This window comes from Anomalospiza imberbis, chromosome 5 (genome assembly GCF_031753505.1).
Source record: "Anomalospiza imberbis isolate Cuckoo-Finch-1a 21T00152 chromosome 5, ASM3175350v1, whole genome shotgun sequence".
Lineage (NCBI taxonomy): Eukaryota > Metazoa > Chordata > Aves > Passeriformes > Viduidae > Anomalospiza > Anomalospiza imberbis.
This window is the reverse complement of record NC_089685.1, coordinates 45,047,189-45,060,541: the sequence shown is the minus strand read 5'-3', so window position 1 is coordinate 45,060,541 and position 13,353 is coordinate 45,047,189. Positions and strand designations below refer to the sequence as shown.

General features: G+C 38.5%; 1 protein-coding gene across 4 annotated transcripts in view; it reads left to right on the top strand.

Annotated features, from left to right (window-relative positions):
- The window catches only part of PHF21B (PHD finger protein 21B), a 176,726-nt gene that overhangs the window by 118,562 nt on the left and 44,811 nt on the right, over positions 1 to 13,353 (top strand). The window lies entirely within an intron of this gene.

The window sequence follows — 13,353 nt, the reverse complement described above, 5'->3', positions numbered from 1 at the left end:
CTACACAATAAGCAATTAAAAGTGTTTGTGTGTGTGAGAGAGAAGAAAGTCATCTGTGTGTGGAAATATTCCTATAGAGAAGGACACACCCTCCCTGACTAGGAATCTAGAGAGTTGTGCTCCAAGTGATGGTGTTCTGTTTGCACTAGTTAGAAGATTGGGTTATTTGAATGCATATTTCAACCCACAGGCACTGTTTTGCTGTTCATATAAGAGTGGTTTGCATGGGTTTCCTGCCTTTTAATGGGGTGCTTGCATATCCCTTGCTTTGACTGTGGGCAGTCCCTCTTCAGGAATGAGATTGTGCACTATGTTAAATGGCCTTTTTGTGTGACATGTGAAGGATTGCCAACTTGGAGGATAATGTCAGTCAGAAAGTTCCTGATCCAATTTTAACCAAATTTGTTCATGTCTAAATTTAGATAATAATAGCTGAATGGCAAGACAGATATATTTCAATTTCCAACAGTGACAAGGACAGAGTGTTGGCAGATGCCTGTTAAAAGCTATAGCATGTTTTTTTTTGATACTCATATATGTGTGTATGGGTGGGAAAAGACTAGTTACTTTTACTTATCATGAGCCTGTTTCTTCTTTGACTGCTTTTAAATCACTCTTGAGCTTGATGTTTCCTCTCTGCAGATAATTCTTGTGCAGATGGTATGCTGTGTTCTTGAGTTATGTTCTTGCCCTCTTGAATAGAAAGACTTGCATTGGAAGTGGATTTTTATCATTATGAAAACTGAAATATAGACCCTTTTAAAATAAGGCAGGCACCAGGCAAGGTAAGACAAACCAAAATTCTTTTTGTTGATCTTACAATCAGGCTTCAATATCAGTAATTTCAGAAAACAGTTTCAAGTTTATCCTCCATTTGAGCATAACCCTGCATTAACGTGTATATAATTCACATGTCTTCAAGAGGATTAATCATATCCATGTATCAGTTTGCACCTGCTTCTCTGTGCTGGGGTCTTAAGCTTTCTGACTGTTCTAATTCTTTGGCCAAATATTTTCCTTGGAGATTTGACCAGTTAAGGCAAGACCATCTCCACTGCTTTTGTGCAAGGCATTTCATGAATGGGTATGACTGTTTGTCTGGGGAGGGGGGGGGTGTTTCTCCATGAGTTCTTTATTATAGGCCTTTGAATAGCCTCTTTCTCTTGTTTTATTTTATTACAACCCCAGTTCAGTGACTTGTGTCAATAAATTTGCACATGTAGGATATTACAAAAAATTTGATTGTTTTATCTCTCACTGAATCAAACAATGAGACTGGCTGGGTTGGAGATGTGTTCATTTTTATTTGCAGGATCACTGCAATAGCAGTGACTGAATAGGTAATACCAGAATGTGAATGACAGCTTTGATAGGATTAAAGCAACATTGTGCTTCCTGAAGTTTGCTGAACTGGTAATGATGAATTAAGGGTTTTACCTTAAATATTTACTATCCTTCTAGGTGTGAAATAAACCCACAAGTCAGCATTGTTTAATTTAATATAATATTAATTTTTCTTTGAATAATATCTTAGTACACTAAGATTATTTTAAAGAAGGATATTGTAGCCTAGTAGTGTCACGATCCACTTGTTGTGGGGTGTCGTGATGGTTCTTTTCACCAATCCCAAAAGTGCAAAAAAGGCAAACACCAAGGGACTATCAGTTTACCACAACAAATGCACCTTTATTAGGGGCCAAAACAGTAAATGCGAAAGTGGGGATCAGAAAGGAGATAAAAGGATAGAGAGAGAGAGAGAGAGAGAAGAGGGGGATGGGAATAGCTACCAACACAGGCAAGATCCTCAGTGGTCCGGACGATGGGGATCCGTCTTGCCGTGTCGGGGAAGTCTTCAAAGTTCTGGTCAACTCAGGGGTCCAGTTATAGTCCACAGAGGAAAGAGGGGGGAACATGCAGGACAATGAGAGTCCATTGTGATTTCTGTGGGGAAACAGGTGAGTCCACCGAAACCACCAAAGCAAGGCGAACACAATGAAGAATAAGTCCATTGAAATTACTGAAGGGAAGCAGGTCATGTCATTAGTGGTCACACCACCATTTCCCCCCGCTCCCTGTAGTAGGGGTCTCAGTCTCAGTCCTTGGGAGGAGGGTTCTCAATCTTTGTCTGTCACGGTGGTTCTCAATCTTTGTCTGTCATGGTGGTAACGAGGCAGATGAGGGGTCTTCAATGAAGGACCACAGGAGTCACCCCAAGAGTTCATTCGGCTTAAGAACAGAGATTTGAAGCAGGCCGCACATCAGGCTGTCCCGTGCTGGGTCCATGCCAGGTCCTTGCCTACTCCTTGCCAAGTCCTTGCTAGGCCTTGTTCGGAACAGCTAACCTAACTTTACAGCAGCTGCACCTGCACTGTTGCTTTCTCCAAGCCGGAACTGTAGTGGGGGATGGAGTTTCTCCTCATGGCAATCGGTAGGCAAATGTGGGGGCTTCAGATGGCCTCTTACAAGTAGTAATATGAACACTGTTGAAATTTGACAGAGATGCTACAGGGATACTATGATTTTAGAAGACTGTATATGGTAGTTACATAGCATTTGCTCTAATGAAACCCCACAACCCAAATTGCTGTTTTCACGTTTTCTTTAGGGTAAATCATTACTATATTCATTTTCCCTCACACTTGTCTTTTCAAAATACAAGCCAATATTCTGTCAACATGTGTAATTTTTAACCTTTCCTGTAATATGGGAAATTAGATATTGCATTTTTTATTATTGCTAGAAAAGGACAGCCCAACCTCCCTAATAAGTATGAGAAGATAAAAAGCTTCAGGTTTCTGCTAGATTTGTGGTTTTAAGTAGGTTTCAAAGCCAGAGTAAGTGGCTTTGAACCATCACTGTGATGGCTCAGAATTGTCAAGCCTTGAGGAATATGAGCTCTAACTCTCATTCTTCTAGCCTGAATCCAGAAATGGGTTTTGAACTTAGAAGTTATTACATAGAACCAGAATTAATTTATATCTTGGTATATCATGATGTGTTTACACTTCAGTAAGTTTATAAATCTTAATAACATAGTATTTCTCAGAAAATTCTGAGCATTGCCAAATGTGTGAGTTTGGAACATCTCCACTGAAGTCAGGTCTAGAGAAGCTTTATTTGCACAAGAAGAATTAATCTAGAAGATACATCACTAGGATGTCTTTCACTATTTTCCTAATGACAGTACAATAGGCTTGGCAAGCTATTAGTGATTTTTGTTATTATTATTATTACTATATTTTCTTTTGAAAGGGATGTTTAATAAAAAGAAAAATGCACCAGCTTTTTGACATGTTCATCCTAATTTTTACATTTTTTCAATTTGCAGTATGAGGATGTAGAGTGTACAGAACTTTTATAACTGCATGCAGAAGATAATTGAGTAGCTTCCCTTATCAACATTCAGCTTTTGTGACCAATGGCACGGTATAAATAACCCTCTTTGAATAAGAGCCATTCAGTCTAAAAAGTTATTAGCCATTTCATGCTGTAAGAGTGCCCTTTGTAGCTTCCTGGCAATTATTTTGGATTTAGGATATCTTTTTAAGAAATAAGAAAGATGGAGGGAAACTTTTTACAAGGTCCAATAGTGACTAGATAAGGGAGAACGGCTTCAAACTGGCAGAGGGCAGAGTTGGATGGGATATCAGGAAGAAATTCTTCCCTGTGAGGGTGGTGAGGCACTGGCCCATGTTTCCCAGAGAAGCTGTGGATGCCCTATCCCCAGAAGGGTCCAAGGCCAGGTTGGATGGAGCTTGGAGCAATATGGTCTGGTGGAAGGTGTCCCTGCCAATGGCAGAAGGTGGAATGGGATGATCAATAACGTCTCTTCCAATCCAAGCCATTCTATGATTCCATGGTTGTCCAATTAAAAAAAAGAATTAAAAAAAAATCCCTCAGTTTTACCTCTGAGAGTGACATGGTTGAAGTCCTGATCTTTTCAGTGGTATCCCTATGGATATACACTCAGCCTTTCATCGGCTATGACTCATAAAGGTCCATGGCTCTGCCTCCATGAAGACTTTATTGCTGTACCATCTGATTTGCACAGTAGGCAAGCTCAAAACACAACATATTTTCTCTCTCTGTCTTTTATTTCTAGCAAAAGAGATTAGACTAGATCTTTGGAAGAACTTCAATGCTGAAGTGCATCTGGCTGCCTGGAGCTCAAAGATCATCAGCCTGCTCAGTAGCATTCAGGCCTGGGCCCAGGTGAAATCTGGGGATACCTCTGTGTCTACCAGTTATATTCCAAAAAAATGCTTGAACTGGGACATTGTAAGAACTGCTGTCATGTTAACAAGGGTGAACAACAAGGTGACCAGAACATTGCTTGGAATTGTTGGTTCTCTTTTCTCCCAAGTGTTCTCTCAGCCACTGGGCCACAAAACCACATCCTTTCTTCTGTCACTGGCTAATTTAGCAGAAAAATTTGGAAGAAGAGTCTTTCTCTCAAGTATGTTCTGCTAGTTAAATGATTCACAGTGCCATGTGTGAGTGTAGGATCTGAAATCTTCCTACTCTGGAGTAGGCGGTTGGACTCCCAAGCAACTGGTTGAAGGAAGAGATTGGAAGCAGAAGGAAAGGAAAGCACAGCTTTCATGGAGTATGTTTTGAATGAAACTGGTTAACTACAGACTGGTCTCCAGAGTGGGGCTCAGGGAGGTGAAACTCCATGGGAATGAAGCAGGTCTCCTCTTTCAGAGCAAAGTACAAACACATGGAATCAGTAGTGCAGCAAAACACATCAGTGCAGCATCTCAGGAAGGAAAGGACATTTTCTACTTACTAATTCTAAAATTTCCTGGCTCTATCATTGAAGGGAAGCACTAGTGCTCACTTTGGTATAGTATAACTCTGGAAAAGTATTATGGGTAATATACTGTGTTCTGAAAGGTATGCTTACGTAGTCACATATACAGATATATACACATATATAACTATATCTGTATATATTTATTAATTTATTTATATAAGCATAAATTTACCAAATCCTTTTACTACATGAACATAAAAGAACAACCTTTTTATTTGGATTATCAAAGAAACAATTGCATTTGTAAGTGAATACTATAGAGTTTGCCACCCTCCAAAACTAAATATGGCTATTTTCTTTTGCTAGAAGACAGTACCTATATAGCAGTATCTGCAATGATTTTTCACAGCTGCAGTCCTAGAACTATGGAATACCAAAATTAGGAATTCAATAGTAATGGTAATTCTACCATATTGTGCTAAAGCAATATTTTCCATTGGGTTTTGTTGAAGGATTAGTAGCTTGATATTGCTGAGCAATCTGCATACAAAGTATAAAATGCATGCTTATGAGATGTACTGCACATCCAAGTTAACATTTGCTGAGAAAGTTGCTGCTTCCTTTTTTTTATCCTAACAATATTAACTGCATGATTTTAAAATCTGTCATATTTATACACACTCTATATAGAATTCAGGCAAAATTTTATTATACTTTCCCCAAGTTCTATTCTCAAGGAAGTAACTTTTGGTACCAACATCTAGTTTTTATGGCTGAACTGATATAATAGCTTCTTTTGTCATAAAGGGCTGGAATTGTCATTCCATTTTCTTTGTGGTTTCTGTTTCCCCCCCCACACCCCTCCCCCGCTTTTCTCTGCCACCTTAGCTAAGAAATACTGTTTTTCCCCTTGTCATTATTGTTGCTTGTTGGATACTTTCCGAAGCAAATTCAACTTTCTTCTGCCTAGCAAATTTGATTAGCTTAGCTCAGGCCTGACAAAAGGTACTGTCTGGAAGCAAGCAATTTTGTTGCCTCAGGTTGTCACTTCCCTCATGTTTTCTAGTTCTTCTCAGTGACAACAGAACACTAACACTCAGAGCAAAGAGTACAAAAGCAGCTCTGAGTCCAGTGGGTGCTAAGGTGAAATAATGGAATTCTAATTTTTCAGTAGCTGCTAGTAAGCTGCATGGGCCATTCTGATAGGTGATGGTTCCTAAATTACTAAGGGATGATGGTCATTTCCTCCTTTATTTTTCATCCCCTTGCCTTCCCTTTTTATGCTGTAATCTTCTGTAATATCCTGCAGCTGTGGTAGGACAGTGGTGTTTTAGTAGCTGCTGGGTCTGTTGATGATTTCCACTCCTTCCTGAGCTCACTTGAGGGAGAGGTATGAAACTGCTTTGTGTGACATTGTTCATACATTTTCCCTTTACTCGGGAATATTTCTGCGAACTGTGAACACAGAGTAAGTAATTTGAAAACATTAGTCATTTAAAACCAGATCAACCTGGAACAGTTGAGTAGTTAAACTGCAAACCTTTTATGAATTATCTGAGCAAGAGACTATAGGTGTGATCACAGCTGCTGAATCTTGCTTCAACTCATTGGCATTGTGCTCATTTGTGCAGGAGGTGGAGACTTAATTAGTTAAATATGGTTTCTGAATAAGGCTACAAATCACAGAACAGGTATGTGCATGCTAATGCAGTTAGCACACCCAAACTTTTTATCTTTTTATTTTGATTCAGAAATTTGGAGTGTGATCTAATGCCTATGGAAAAAATCCTAATAAAAATAATTTATAAAAAATAGTATATGTGTATAAAAATGTATTTTTATAATATATGTAGAAATTATTTATAATTATTTTTATTTTTAAAATGGTGCATTAGAAAAAGCTACTGACCAGTAAATAATATGGTGCAAATTGTATTTAGGAATAGGCATTTGGCACAGATGTCTCCTTGTGTAAGTAATCAGCAGAATTTCTGAAACATGGAAGAATGTGGGCTGTATTCATTGTGTTTTCCCTTTGCCAGAATACATACCTACAGTGTGCTCAGAGTTTGTATTTTTCAGTGCACTCAGATGGCAATGTGCAAGTGGCAAGAAGTAGAGATAGTGATTTGAAAATCCTATGATAAAAGCAGAGATAAATTGGGTGGGGCTCAGAAAAGCCTGAGAGACACAGGAAAAGCAGAACATTGCTTGCTTCATCTCTGCATATTCTCTTCTGAAACCTACATGAGAAGTGATACCACCTTGGGCTTCCCTGCAAATGAGTGGTGATGAAAGGGATGAGTACAAAAACCTCAGCAGCAATAAAGAATTTGGTTTTCAAAGCAGCTGTGGAATTTAAGGTGGTACTTCGCCTCCTACTGCTTGTGGCTACCCTCATGCAGAGAGAGTTGTTCCAGGACAAAAGTCCAAGTCATTGTTAATTGGCTATAAGGAGAGTTGTTTTAAATAGTATTTTTGGTGCCCAAAGAAAGGATAGTTTAAAAAATATTGCTATTTTGAAAAAGCAATAGGAGATGTATTTCCAATTGTCTACTTCATAACAATAATAAATTGCATATGCAAGCATGAGTAATGAATTGTGAGTAAAGGGAGAGGAACTGGGGAGAACAAACACTTTTAAAACCTGTGAAGCAAACCTTTACATTTCTTTGAAATTCCAATTAAATAACTGTTTACACAAAATATGTGTCTGAGATAACAGCCTCTTTAGAATACAATGAAATGTGAAACTGATACCTTATTCCATCAGTTTATTGGAAATACCATGCACAGTGATTTCACCAGATTTTGGAGAATGAAAAATTATTTCCATCGATTTTTATGCAAGTTGAGTCTAGAAGAAAAGAAAAAATATGTATCTGAACATGTTACAGGAGCCTCGAAGTTATGTCCAAAGGCCTGTTGCTTTTATTGGTGGACTCTCTGGAAACATGATAGTATTCAGATGTTTAGGTGAACCAGAGCACAGCAGTTATCCGGGATTTGTGAGGGAAGGGGCAGCAAGTTTTAGGTCAAATCATCTTGGAGGCTGCATATAGTGCTTGGCATTTATATAAAGCAAGCTAAAGGTTGAATGTAGCATTCAATTTGTAAAATGGATGTAGAATGGGTAAAAAACCCCTGCAATTACTTGAGTGATGATCCATGCAGGTTAAGAATTTTCATCTTTGCTGTTGCCATAGCAATCTGTTCCCCTGTCACTACCACATTAAAAATCCATTCTGTAAAACTGTTGTTGCCAATATTGAACGCGTAACAGACAAAAAGATTTTTTTAATAGCTTAGGTTCAACACGAAGAAGACCTAGATCTTAAAAAGATACGTATGTTCTTTAAAAAGAAGAAGATTAGTATTTCCATAATTCATTGCAGGAACACAGTATTTGTGCTGCAGTATTGATGTCAATATAAAATAATTTGCAAATAATCCAGCAATGAAGTGTCAGTTGAACTCAAATAATTGAACTGTTCAGCTGAGATACAACAAACCCATATGTTCCTGAGTTAAACTCTTATTTTGGTAATGTGCTGTAGAACTGAATGTGTCTTTAACCTTCTGTTACTTGTTGAGTCTGATTCTCTTCAGTGATTGACTGAAGTGGTTTTACTTATCCTGGTGTAATTTTGGAGTGAGAGAACAGTTATGTCTCCTAACAGCTTCACATCTGTAATGTAATCTTAAACTCCTCATGGACACAAGCTCTGTAATGAGTTTGCACAGAAAATGAATTGTAGCAATAAGTCCTTAAGCATTTGTTGCTACATCTAAAGGAGGGGGGAAGGCAATTTATAATTCAAAGTGAACATAGCAATGGTTTGACAAGTGTATGTATCCAAACTGAGTAAAATGTAAATATTTTTCAATAGAGATACAATATCTAGATACATATATATATATGTGTGTGTGTGTGTATTCATTCAGGACTGAAAGGCAGAATCTTGCTTAAATCACAAATAGTCCTAGATTTGAAAACTCAGGCATTGACTAAGTAAGTCATAACATAATAGCTGGAAACTGAATGTATATGGCCCTTAGTCTGATCACTGATAATGTAGGTCTCATCTTTGTTTCTGCTGCAGCATCCTTTTATCCTCTGATCATCTCTAGACTTCATCCTTTGAATTCTTATTCTCTGCCTATGCCATACTTCTTTGTTTCACTTTTTATGTCTTTCACTTGCTACTCTCCCCACACTTCTATACCTCAGTTGTCTTTGAGAGCCTTTATCCTGGGATGGTGTTGATTTATTGCAGGAGAATCATAGGAGGTTCACAGAATATTCTGAATTGAAAGGGACCCACAAGGATCATTGAATCCAGCTCCTGTTGGTTACTCCTGTAGTTACAATGCAAGGCATTAATAGAAATGACGGCAATAAGTGATCTTCTTTTATAACTGCACTTGTCAATATCTCTTAAATTTTTCATTTTCTTTTGGTTGAATGGAAGGAACTGCTTTTTTTTTTGGTCTTTTAATGCAACTGCGTCCTCTTGTTTGGGGACTTGAGCTAGTTTTCCCATTTTAAGTTATTACTATTATCTTAGTGAATAAACTGCCCAGTGAAAAGGATGATTTCATTTGGATCCCTTCACCTCTTTTTGCAATTTGAATGTGACCCTTTGGAACATGCTGCTGGATGACATTTACCCAACAGGGATTGCAGGTCCCCCTCCTCAATGGGCCTGCTGCATTCCTGTCTGAGAGCATCTGTGGATCGCTGAGTCCAAACCATGTCCCTGACATGCCAGATCCCTGTCTGCCTGTGGAGCTCCCTGGAGACAGGAGTTGCAAAATATCTTGTGTCCCAGTCACATATTTTCATTATCCAGTAACTCTTGCACTGAGGGATGGGGGGGTTGAGCTTTTCTGTTCCAGTCCAGGACTGGAGGTTGAGGTAAGAGTTAGTAAAAGATCGTGAGCTCCCAAAATGCTTCTGGATGTAAAGTTTAGTGAATTAGACACTGGATGTATTTGTTCTTATTTGATAAAAACCCAACTGTATAAAGTAGTAAGTCTGGTTTAAATGCATACAATCAAACCTAAGGCGAACTGAAATTAGGCTCTTCACTTTCCTCCATCCCTTCACATCGTAGATGTTTCAGGGGGTCACCAGAAAAGCCCAAGTAGCTTTAGACAAAGGAGAGATTCAGAAATATTTTTGACTTTTATGGACCTTTTTCATTAAAATGCTTAGAGCTGTAAATGCAGAATAAGAAACTCTTTTGTCTTTACAAAAGTGCTGCTATTCTACACCCATAAAAAAGTCTTTTAAATTATTGTTTCTGCTTGTATCAATAAATCCATACAAAATGCTTAAAGGTCAAGCATTGCCACAAAAATGTCTTTTCAGCTTGTTAATTAGGAGTTTATAAGAATGTGCACCAGCTTGCTCTTTGGATAAACTGGAAAAGAAGAAGGAGAAAAGGAAAAAGTCCCCATGGATGAAAACAATAGTGTGGAATTAGTGAGTGGCAAGTCTTTGCACTATCAGGCTCACCATCACCTGGACAGTCAGGGCGTGAAAACAGGTGGCTCTGCTAACAGGAAGAAAAAAGTTTATTTTTCTGTTTGTTGGGGAGGTATCTTGATTAGTTACCTCCTGAAGCCCATGGGCTTGAGCTGAGGGCCCAACTTGAGCTGATGTATGAAGTTTGAGCCATGGGAAATTTGTCTAGTTGTCATTGTGTGGCCAAGGGCATCAGATAAAGACACATTTTTATTTCCCAGGCAAGTGGTTTTATCTTCTCATTTATGTACAGCTTGAACAGGAACAAAGCAGTGTAAATTGCATCCAGAGACAAACTGCCTGACCACCCATTCTGGCAGCTGCACCTCCTTCATTGCAGACACTGGGATTCCCTGTTTCATACTTCATTTCTTTCACTCATCGTCCTGGAGACATCCTGGTCTGCCTAAAAATTAGGCCCTTTGGATGGAGGTCTCCATGCACGGGTGAGATGAAGTTAATCAGTCACATGGATTAGACACTGGAATTTTCCACCTGCACAACAGTCTAGCCCTGACCCATTATCATTTTACCTCTAAATCTAGATTTTTTTAATCACTAAAAGGGAGACAACAATACTGACCTAGGCGAAGTACCCAGACATAATAAATGAAGTGTGCTACAGGAAAAGTACAGAGGTAATTGAATTCTTGACTAGCTTGAGCTATTTATTGCCCAAGATGGGAAATAGTAACAAAACAATGTAAATAGTGAAAAATAAAATAGATTCTTACATATCTCTCTGTCTGAACATACTGTAGTGCTAATATTAACATGAGATTGAAGTTCTGATTTTTTCCTTGGCCATATGATTTCTATACTGAGATTGTTTCCTTGAATATTCAATAACAGATCCTTACTATAAAATCCTTTATAAACAGAAGGCTGCATCTTTGTCACTGAAAATTTTATAACTTAAGAGTGCCATTATTTGGTTTTGTACTTTTGTGTTCGCTGCAGAACTGCTACTTCAGGAAAATAAATCTGATGAAATTTTTGAAAGTGCAGGTGACAGAACTGACAGTAGTTCACTTTTCCACTACCCACAGATGATTCCTCCTGACGTTGCTGTCAAGTGAAGCTGAGGAAACAGTGCAGAGTAGTTTTGCGGTGTTTCTTGTTTGTTCTCTCATTCCCATTTCTTTTGTCTCAATCATTCTCTGTTCTGAAACCTGAACCATAATTGGCCCAGCGGTGCACCCAGGGGCTGACATGACCTCCTCCTCACAGGACAGAGAGTCATTCTGTTCTAGATGCTTGGTTAGTTTTTTATTCCCTGGAGATATTTGAAGTAATACAAGAGAAGAGATTTTTTGCTCAGACATGAAGTTTTTTGTGCATTTTAACAATTGATAACTCTATCTTACTTAACATCTCAGTAATTTGACACGTATCTTTATGATCAGTTCCCAATTTCATACATCGTCAGCACTTTGCATTTTAACGGCATCACAGAACCATTAAGGTTGGAAAAGACATTTAAGATAATCAAGTCCAACCCTGGACCAAACACTGCCATGCCAACCACAATGTATTTTGTTGTCCAGTTTAGAAATCTTGCAAATCCTTTTTTATCTGTAGGAATAGGAATATTAGAATGTGTGTTTGCAAGGTCAGAGGCAGCAACCTTTAAAGCACAACTTTCCAGAAGGCAGAACTTTTTGCTTTTAACTTTCTGTAGAGGGTATCTGTGCAGTGCAGGAGAAGTAGTGCTGCCCCTGGTGTTTCCAAGTAGACCTTGGACTTCACTGTGTAGTGAAAGAAATCCCTTTTGGGGTAGTAGGAAAATGTAGATCCTACTTGTGATAAGCTTTCTGTAGCATGAGTTGGAAAATTCACTTTGGTATTTGCCCTAAAAAATCTGAATCGGGGCTGAATTGATTGCAGTTCATGCTAATATTAAGCAGGAAGTTGTGATAAGTCTAATAAATGCCCATAGCAGCAGGTGGCAGCTCAATTTCTCCTTCTCCCCAGACTGCAGTAGTTCATCATGTTATTCTTGCTGATGTGTGAGGCTGTGATAGGGTAGAGAGGGCAATGAAGTTGTTCAGTCAGATCCTTGCCATTGTTTTGAGTCCATGTATCACACTATAAGGAAACTGTGTTAGAAATACTCCCTTCTGTTCCTCACCCTGCTGCCAGATCCTTAATTTCTAAAGGAAGTTGTAATTTACTTGTTTTATCATCCATGGATGGAAATGCTGCTCTCTCTGACCCCTTTCCCTCTTGCTTGAGACAGAATTTTAATGGAGTATATTTATCCATGGATAATCCAGGGTACTAGTAATCCATAAATACTCAAGAAAAATTGTCTTGCTGTTAACTCTGTTCAGCTCTCCTTGTTGTTTTAATCAGGCAAATCTTCAAATGTTAATCTTTGCTGAATATGCCACATCACACCCCTAAATGTCTCTGACAGGAGTAGCAGAGGGAAAAATATAAATGCTGTAGGAGACGTTTATTGAGAATATTCTGCCTGAATACACTTGTTATTTCTTATGAAACACTGGAGACAGAATCAAATAGACTGTTTTGCCACTCTGTGAGTGAGGTCTGAGGAGAACATATCAGTATGGATATGACACAGTTTCACTTTCCTTGAGCTGATTATGTTATAGTTTCTTTACTACTGACAAATTTAATTACCAGATTGGGGTAATAATAGCATATTTTATATTGCTGGCTGTGATCAAAAATCTTGGTTTAGAGCAGAGTTAAATTTAGAGAAATTCAGTTGAATCTATATTTTTTCTCCATATTAGCTATTTCTAACAGCCTGATAAGATTTTTCTGTTTGGTGGCTGTGCCTTTTACTGCTATGAGAGTTATATGCTTGCTCATACTGCTGTGTCATCCCAACAGCAATAACAAAATGCTAGATAAAAGTTACAAAACCTTGCCTTAAGAATATTGGCCAGTTAACCAATGTATGAACTTTTGGTTAGAAGCTGTGGCTTCCCCATCCCTGGAAATGTCCAAGGTCATATTGGATGGGGCTCGGAGCAACCTGGTCTGGTAGGAAAGTACCCCTGCCCATGCTGGGGGGTGAAACTGGGTGATCTTTAAG